Source organism: Pinus tabuliformis, chromosome Q (assembly GCF_031772625.1).
Source record: "Pinus tabuliformis cultivar Carrire ecotype Pingquan chromosome Q, CPIR1, whole genome shotgun sequence".
Lineage (NCBI taxonomy): Eukaryota > Viridiplantae > Streptophyta > Pinopsida > Pinales > Pinaceae > Pinus > Pinus tabuliformis.
The window spans coordinates 1392265395-1392274301 of NC_142296.1; the positions used below are offsets into that span (position 1 = coordinate 1392265395).

General features: G+C 37.3%; 1 pseudogene; it reads right to left on the minus strand.

Moving 5' to 3' along the window:
• Nucleotides 1-4293: 4293 nt before the first annotated feature.
• Nucleotides 4294-4956, minus strand: LOC149225109 (OVARIAN TUMOR DOMAIN-containing deubiquitinating enzyme 1 pseudogene; annotated as a pseudogene).
• Nucleotides 4957-8907: the final 3951 nt, after the last annotated feature.

Here is an 8907-nt window from a genome sequence, read left to right on the forward strand (position 1 = left end):
CTCCATCAAACCATCAAGCATATTCTTTCATCATGCCCTCTATCGCTTTGACCCAATGCTCAAAAGATTCTTCAAAAAATAATCATTCTTGTCTCGTTTTGTATCGACTGATGTAGGACACATTATTTCCTACCATTTGACAGGTCTCTTCCTATTGAATTCAACACCCTATCTAGGAAGAAAACCCAGAAACACTTCAATGCCTTGGTACTTGCAGACATTAGTGGCAGGTCACCTTGTGTTTGGTTAGGGGTTTTCATTATTGGCTCCTGGTTAAACGATTCTAGGAGTGTTCAACGACAAAAACATTATTAACACTCGTTATATTGTACTGTGCATCTTGGATACCATCACCATTATCGGTGGCCTTCCTCGCGTTTGTTAAAGATCTCCATTATTGATTGTTAATCACACAATTTCGTGCATATTCGACCTCAACACATTTATTCACATGTATCGATCTATTTTTTTATGGTGAAGTGGAAATCAAGACCTTGGGTAGAGGCTTACATCACTCAACCTTGTTTCCTCTCCCAAGTTGCGTTTATTTTTTTTGGAGACAGCTCATCAAAATGATCCTATTATGACACAGGTTCTGCATTGGCTTATCGGCAGCCAGCATCTTCATATCTCTTTATTGAGAAAATCACTATGACATAGCTATTGAGCGTGGGAATGATCAACTCAGGTCATGATTTTAGTTATTTTATATATGTGTTGTATTAGGCTCCGATCCTCTATCTCGTTTTTCCAAATCAAAAGGATAGTTAAATATAAAGTATTTCAGCCATCATCACAACCTCTGATCTCACACTTTAGGGGATATCTATTATACAGGAAAATGACCTCCTCACCAACTCAGAGGGGAAAGAAATGATGACTGAAGGACTAACCAAGTTCATAGCCCTTGTTTTCAAGCTAACGTTGTCTAGGCACTAGCAACTTGCTTTATAAAGCTTACTAGCAATGCTAACGGTGAGTTAGTGCCTAGGGTAACTATGTCTGTTACCTCAGGAATAGCGTTAGTGACCCTAAATGAGTTTCTATGGGTCAAGGGAACAATTGAACTGAGAAATATCCATAGATTATCTCCTATGTCAGCTCACAAAAGCAGGGAAACATCAGAACTCGACCTATTTGGAGGAATTACTAATTCCTAGTGGAGTCTACAAATGGGAAAGAGGACAAAAGTATGGAAAACTCACTTCTTTTTCCTAATGGAACTCATGAAGGACTCAGAAACCCTATCCTCATAGGCTATATATGCAAAGCTAGTGCCATTGTGGAAGGGGCTGAACCATTTGAAAGGATTTCCTATTTTCCTATCGAGTAGTCGCTGACTAAGGCAATAGAAGAGGTTAAGAAGGGAGAGAGAGAGAGAGACGAGTTGGAGGAGTAAGGGAAGGCTGATGCAACCGATGGTTGTAATCACTCTTTTCTACATCAATATAGAACTACAATTTTATTTTCCACTCCATGATGTTGGTAGTATAACTTGTTTATATGTTTATGCAATATCGTTATTATGAGTGGATTAGATATATGCAACTAGATATTTATGTTCATGCATTTTTAATCAAGGTTTTATGTTGTGATATTACGCTTGTCTTATCTATGTGCAGGTTTTGATCTGGAGTTGGCTTAGGGGTCTTCAACCTAGCTACATTGCACTCTTCAGCAACACCACACTAAGACTTGAGGTAATAAGTCCTTCCTTCTTTGATATTCATTTTTTAAACATAGATATGCATGCATCTTTGTGACAGTTGTAGCTAATCTTACAGTCTGCCAAGGATCCTAGGAAGATCCTTGAGGGTTTCTACATCATCCAAACACCCGTGCATTAATCCCTAAGCACTTTGTGTGAGGGTTACACTAGGCACTATCTAGGATATAATTTTCCTCACTATATCTTCTAAGAATAGAACAACAAAAAGGTCACAAGGGTTACTCTATAAAAAAATAAAAAGGTGTGCTAGGAACTATAAAATTCTACACCGAGTGTAACACTCAATTATGGAGGTGTCAGGCTTAGCATTACTCTTAAATTCAGGGTATTATTGGCCCAGATCTGAATTTTCAGGCAAACATTTAAAAGACTATTAGAGGTTGCAACATATAAGCTTAGTTTGTATCAATAGAGGAAGTGTAGAGGATGGGTCTATGCCTCCAAAGAAGTGAGTTGCATCCACTACAACATTCATGTCAAGTAAGCCAAACAACCTGACTTTCCTCTTGGTTCCAAAAATGATACCCTTATATAGAAGGGTACTATATCGGATGATATGTCAACATCGATGGGATGGGGGGGCACAAAAAGGGCACATGTATCTGAAAGTTTAGACTTAGACAAATAATTCCCACCAAAGGAAACAGGAAGAGAAATGACAATGGTTCTTGTTGAATCAAACTTTGAAGGATGGCCGAAAGTGAAAAAAAATGAAAGGCAAGAAAGAGAAATTAAGTGATTATTTTCACACTTAATTTCGCATATTTACTTTTGTAAGTTCTTTTTATAGTTTTTTCTTTTTCACTCATAGTCGTGAGGCATATCTCTGGAATGCTTTTAGCATATGCAAAATGTAATTTTGTTCTTTCTTTCATGATGAATAAAATTATGGGTATCTTTTCTTCAAAAATAAATAAAAAAAAATGGAAGCTACTAGAGTAAGGATGAATCTAATTACTACCTTTGATGTGTTCATGTTTGACCCTTCATTGAATCCTTCCATGAAAGAACAAGCAATGGATTGAATGCACAAATTTTAGGGTCTACCACATCTTCATATGTTAATGCTTCTTATTGTGATATACAACAACCATTTATATGTCTGGTGTAGGACTCATGTGGAGATTTCTATCCACAACAACATCTCTATGGGAAAATCTGTGCTATCAGCAGCATCTTTGTGGGAAACGTTGTTCTATCAGAGGTTGTTCCATCAAAATCGCAACCAGCAAGGACCATAAGCTGCACACAGATGAAGAATAAAGAATATTGTTGTCTATGAGTGCTGATATGAAGGTATGGGACATAATTATACAAACAATGGACCTTTTTGTTCAGCAGATCAAGATCTGGAAAGGAAAATATGTGATTAATATTATATATACATGTGTGATAGTATTTAGTGCAAGGAAAACCTAACCCACAAATTTGTTGACATTTTGTTGGAGCTGACCTATAATTGTTCTTGAAGATGATGAACAAGTAAAGCATAACTAGCTATTCAATACAAAATATACATTGATAGGAACAGGGTCGACTTGTGAAAGTGTAAAAATTGGTATGGTTTGAAGGAACCGATCCCTTTTAAAAGTACCACTATGCAAAGTATATCCCTGGAAAGTGTCTATGTATCAATGTTAGTGACATATCAACACATTTACCAATTTTGAGAGTTTTCATAGGTGGGAAACAACATATGTAGAGAATCTAGGCCAGTGGGCCTCACAGCTTGTGAGAAAGAGTGAGCAGATCACATAGTATTTGTGTATCTCACTACTTGTAGAATAACTACATTTTTTTTAAAGTGATTTCTACTTATGAGTCATATGTATTTTAAAGTAAATTCTACTCATTTAAGGGATTTCAGGGATCCAGAAATATAGAATGAACAAATATAACATGAGCTTATGTAGCATAAAAACTTACGCTGAAACACGAAGACTGATAGTTTGTAGACTTGAATGTAAAAATACACACAGGTATTTAATAATAATAATTTATTATTTATATAAAATTGTATTAGATGATATAAGATTATACAATGAGGCCCTGCTTTTATATCTCAACTGGTGACCTTTCATGAATGGGCATGTCTTTTAGACATGCCTTTTCACTTAATTTAATGACTATTTAACGTAAATAATATTTAATTATTTAATATTAATATTGATTTTATTTATCTAATTGTTATGAATTATATTCATAACATAGCCTCTTCATTGGGAAGCTTTGTCCTCAAAGCTTTAACGCTGGGGGTTTTCTTCTCTTATTGTATGTCGTCTCGATGTCTATAATCTGACCATCTTCTTGTCTTATAGGTCTTCAATAATATTTCCTTGGATTTTTTTTATTTTTTATTTTTTTAATAATAATTCTTTTAATAAGTCAATTTTTTTTAATATATATATATATATATATATTATAATTTAATTAGTTAACATATATTAATTAATTAAATTACCATTATAATATATATATATATATATATATATATATATATATATATATATATATATATATCTAGAACTATAAACTATATATTTTATAGTTTTAATTGAACTAAATTAACACAATTTAAATTGATTTTTACGCAATGATAATCTTGTGATGGTTCGACAATGACCTGTCCCATTGCTTACACCCATTGTGAATGGTCCAAAAAACTTTGTCCTCCAACGAATTTCACCCAATGTCACAAATCTGAAAAACATCACAACAAAATTTGAAACTAATGGGTCTCGGATCCTCTTGATGAGTGTATCAATACTTATAGATGAATCCCTTCCTGGAATCATGCTCTCGAGCAGATCAATAAATAGAGAGAATAAGTCTTCAAAAGTGAACTCTACGTATCCCAGGTCCATGAGGGCTTTCTTGCACTGCTCAATTTTTTTCAACGCATGTTCCACTTCTGCTTCATCTTGGGTCTCCAGTATATGCTCCAGATATGAAAACATGAAGGAATGAAAGAAGCAATTTCCATCACCATTTGTGCATCGAATTTCCCCGTATAACTCATCCAACACCTCAATTTTTGCCTTTAAAATCGAACTCCTTGTTTCATACTCAGTTGCCAAGGCAGAAAGAGACTCCTTGTCGCAGATAAATGGGATTTTGAGGGATTCCTTGGCCTGGATGGTATTTTGTTGCTGTATAATGTCGTCGTCCTTGTAGCATGTCTAGACCGCGTCAACTACGCCATCACCTCCATCACATCTGCCATCCATTTTTTTAGAGTAAATGCGATGGACGAAGGGTAGGGCTTCGAGGGTTTTCTTGTTCTTCGTCTGCTTATGCTTAAACTATTGTGTTGGATCTCCAAGTTTCCTCTTTTCTTCAGCTTCTTGGTATCCTTTCCTCAGACGTTTTGTGGCTGCTTTAATCTTTGTAGTTTGCTCATCGCAACTCATCAAATTTGTAGCGCTACTCTTCACCTTCTCTGGCACTCCTGAATTCGGTTTCGATCTCTTTAAGGAATGATATTCAATTTCTTCTTCTTCTTCTTCTTCTTCTAGGGTTTCTTCCCTTTGTTCATTGCAACCATCAGATGATGCTAACGATATTGTTCTAGCCAAAGGATCCGCTTCCACGTGCTTGCGCTTAACAAGTTTCTTGGAGATGTGGGAGGGTTGTTTTTTTGTTTCAGCGTTGAAGATTCGAGTGGGCGCGCCTTGGATTTTTCTACATCCCTTGGAGATGTGGGAGGGTTGTTTTTATGTTTTAGAGTTGAAGACTCTCGTGGCTGCGTTATATATTTTTGTTTCGAGATTTTCTGCATATATTTTTCCTTCTTCCTATTTTCATGTTTGTTATCGTTGTCAGGTGAGTGATTGATCAATTTGTGATTTCGGGGCTGTCTTTTTTGTGACTCGTGTGATTCATCATCCTTTGCACCTTCATATTGATAAACAGAATTGGTATCCCCATCATTTCTTTCATCTTTCTCATTATTGATTTCTTTTGGAAATTATGTAACTTCTGCAAATGATTTTTCTAAATGTTGTAATGCTTCTTGAATACTAAACTATTCAGCGTAATCATAATGTGAACGTAATGGACATTGTGTGGCGAACTACGTTCAAAGGCCCACGTGATTATATCATGTGCCTTTGCTCTGATACCACTATAGCATAAAAACTTACGTTGAAACACAAAGACTAATAGATTGTAGACTTGAATGTAAAAATACACACAGGTATTTAATAAATAATTTATTATTTATATAAAATTGTATTAGATGATATAAGATTATGCAATGAGGCCCTGCTTTTATATCTCAGCAAGTGACCTTTTGTGAATGGGACCTTTTGTGAATGGGCATGTCTTTTAGACATGCCTTTTCACTTAATTTAATGACTATTTAACCTAAATAATATTTAATTATTTAATATTAACATTTATTTTATTTATCTAATTGCTATGAATTATATTATAACAACTTACAAATGGAGACATTGCCATTGAGGCTCTAAAGCATCTTGTCAATTCCCTTGGGGCTAACTAAGGAGTGCAGGATTCTTGCAACAATTCTACCGGCCGCAATGTTGGCCTTCTCAACATCTAACCCTCTTACTCAGGTCTTTTGCTCCTTTACTGTGATAAATGGCATCCCGAACTCATCAAATTCCAATGTCATCCATGCAAATAGTAACCGAATGCAGCATAAAAGTTAAAGAAAACATACAAGCGTGGTTACAAAAAATAATAATGGAATTCGAGTTAGAAACCTAACGTGCTTGTATTTCTATGTGGAAAACTAAATGTGGTGTGAAAATGCATTGAAGTTACACATGGAACATACCTTAGCGCCATCAATAAACTGAAGAGTCGATGGTGGGGTTCAATACCGGGTTTTGCAATCTTGTTTTGGGACCATCAATAGACCGAAGAGCCAATGGTGGGGTTCGATACCAGGTTTTGCAATCTCGTTTTGGCTCATGTCTTTTGAAAATTTAACAAATCCTCTTAGTCATGGAACACAAATGAATTAACTCTTAGCTTTTTCAAAAATGTTGAAATTTTCCCTTGCCAAAAAACAATAGATACAATTTTAGTTGTATTTGAGCAATGAAGTACTCTTACTCTTTGTTGGCTTGATGGGCCCTAACCCAGGTTCAGCGTTAGTTAGCCAAGAAAATCTCTACACTACTGGCCCTTTTAGCATCCATTCGTGGAGCATGGACTAAAGTCTAACCCGAAGCAGTATGGGGGGTTGCAGGAACCAAGTTTCCGCACCCTAAGATGGTCATGATGTCAACTTTATACTTTAAACCCTTCCTTCATGTAGATCAATAAGATTTTAGGGCTTATCAATGTACTTTCTCTTTCGTCTCTTAGAACCCTTGTGAAGGTATACAATCATCCTTTGCACAACCCTACCCAGTGGCTCATGTACTTATGTGCCTTTGTTACTGGGTTAGTGTATAATTTCCTGAATTATCTTAAGCGTTTGCCAAATTTACCATGCAATTAAGATAATCTTCACGTAAACATTTATCCTTATTTTCATTCATATAACAGATAGAAACATATACATTCATGCATCTAATTAGCATTATAACATAGACCCAGAACTTAACATAACATAATCACATGAGATCCACAGAGGAGAAATACACAACAATTTCATAATACCTCTCTTTATTGATGATTCAGATTTTCAATACAGACTCTATCTGCCCTATGCACATAGCTGAAGGGGTTCGTGCACTCAGCTGCGGACTTCTACCCTAGGCCTTTGCACACTCAGTTGGAGAGCCTCTTCCTATGCTAAGACTCTCGCCCTTATCTCTTCATAGATTCCTCAATGACTTCCAATTCTACGAACTACTAAAACCCTCTTCTAACACATCCTTTTATACAATCCCATGGTCCACGAACCATGGGTAGATCCTCTACAGCCGACATGACTTTTACAAAAAAAGGGAAAAAAATCCTTAGCGACTCTTTACATCTTCACGCTTCGTGACCACAAAATGTGAAGACTTTACATTCTTTATACAAAATTTGGGCTTTCTGCCCCAAAACATAGGCTTTTAGCCAAAAAATGGCTCTTAAGGGAGCCTGTTCCCAACAGGCCCCCAACATAAACATGGTGACTCACCCTTGAGTCACTCTGCTAACGTGGAGATGATGTCACAAAGACCTCCCAGCTCGAGTTGGACAACTACTACCTCGGCGGTGCATTGTGTTTCTGCCTACTTCATCTCCTCGGCCAGCTGCTCTATCGTTGGCCCTGCACTGTCTGACTAAATCTTCTGCTAAGTCTCCTACAGACTAGCCAGCCTTCCTTCAATAGTGGTCATGATCAAATAGGCCTCGTCCAACCAAAGTTTTAAGCAAGCCTTCAGCATGACTTCCTTATGTTGAGCTACATCTACTTGCTCTTTCAATTCCATTGCCTCTTGCAACTTAGCTAACCTTTACATGATGGTGACAGTGTGCGTTGTCGCTTTGACTTCATCGTAGTGCTATTGCGGCTCCCACGCTTATGTTTCCAACCGTTGTACATTAGGATCTTCTTGCAGGCAGGTGACTACCTCGAGTGACTGCTCGAAGAGTGTGGTACATTCCTTCACTGTGCTCTCTACTGATGCTATCGTGTCTTTCGTAGCGGTATCGCACTACTCTCTGATCTCTGGCAGAGTTGAAGGTTGGGCCTTCAACTACAACTCTACAATTTTGAGGTTCATCTCCCACTGAACCTTTTCAAATTCAGTTCGTGTGTCGTGCACTCCAGTAGAGAGCTTCTGATCCCTCACATCTATTGGCTCACGCTCAAGAATGCCCAGCTCTTGTACAGTCCTACCCACCTCAGCCATGACTATGGCAATGTGTTGTTTCTTGTCTGTAATGTCTTTTACAAGGTCAAGGGTGGAGTCTCTCTGCACGGTTATCTAGGAATTGTTGACCTTATGTTCACTGATCACCTGCAACGCGCGTTGTTCATGGGCTCGAAGTTCTGCAATCACATTGTCCTGCAAAAGGTGAAGCACCTCCATAGGAAGAGGGACCAAGTTGAGTCCAACTCTCTTGAGGGCACTGACAGTGGGTCTGTCAGCTTCAGTCTCTATTGTCAGTGCTCCATCAGTGACAATAGATTCTCCAATGGCATTGATCAGGTTGAATAATTTATCATGGTCCTCTTGGAGCTACATAACATACTTTCATTGGCAATT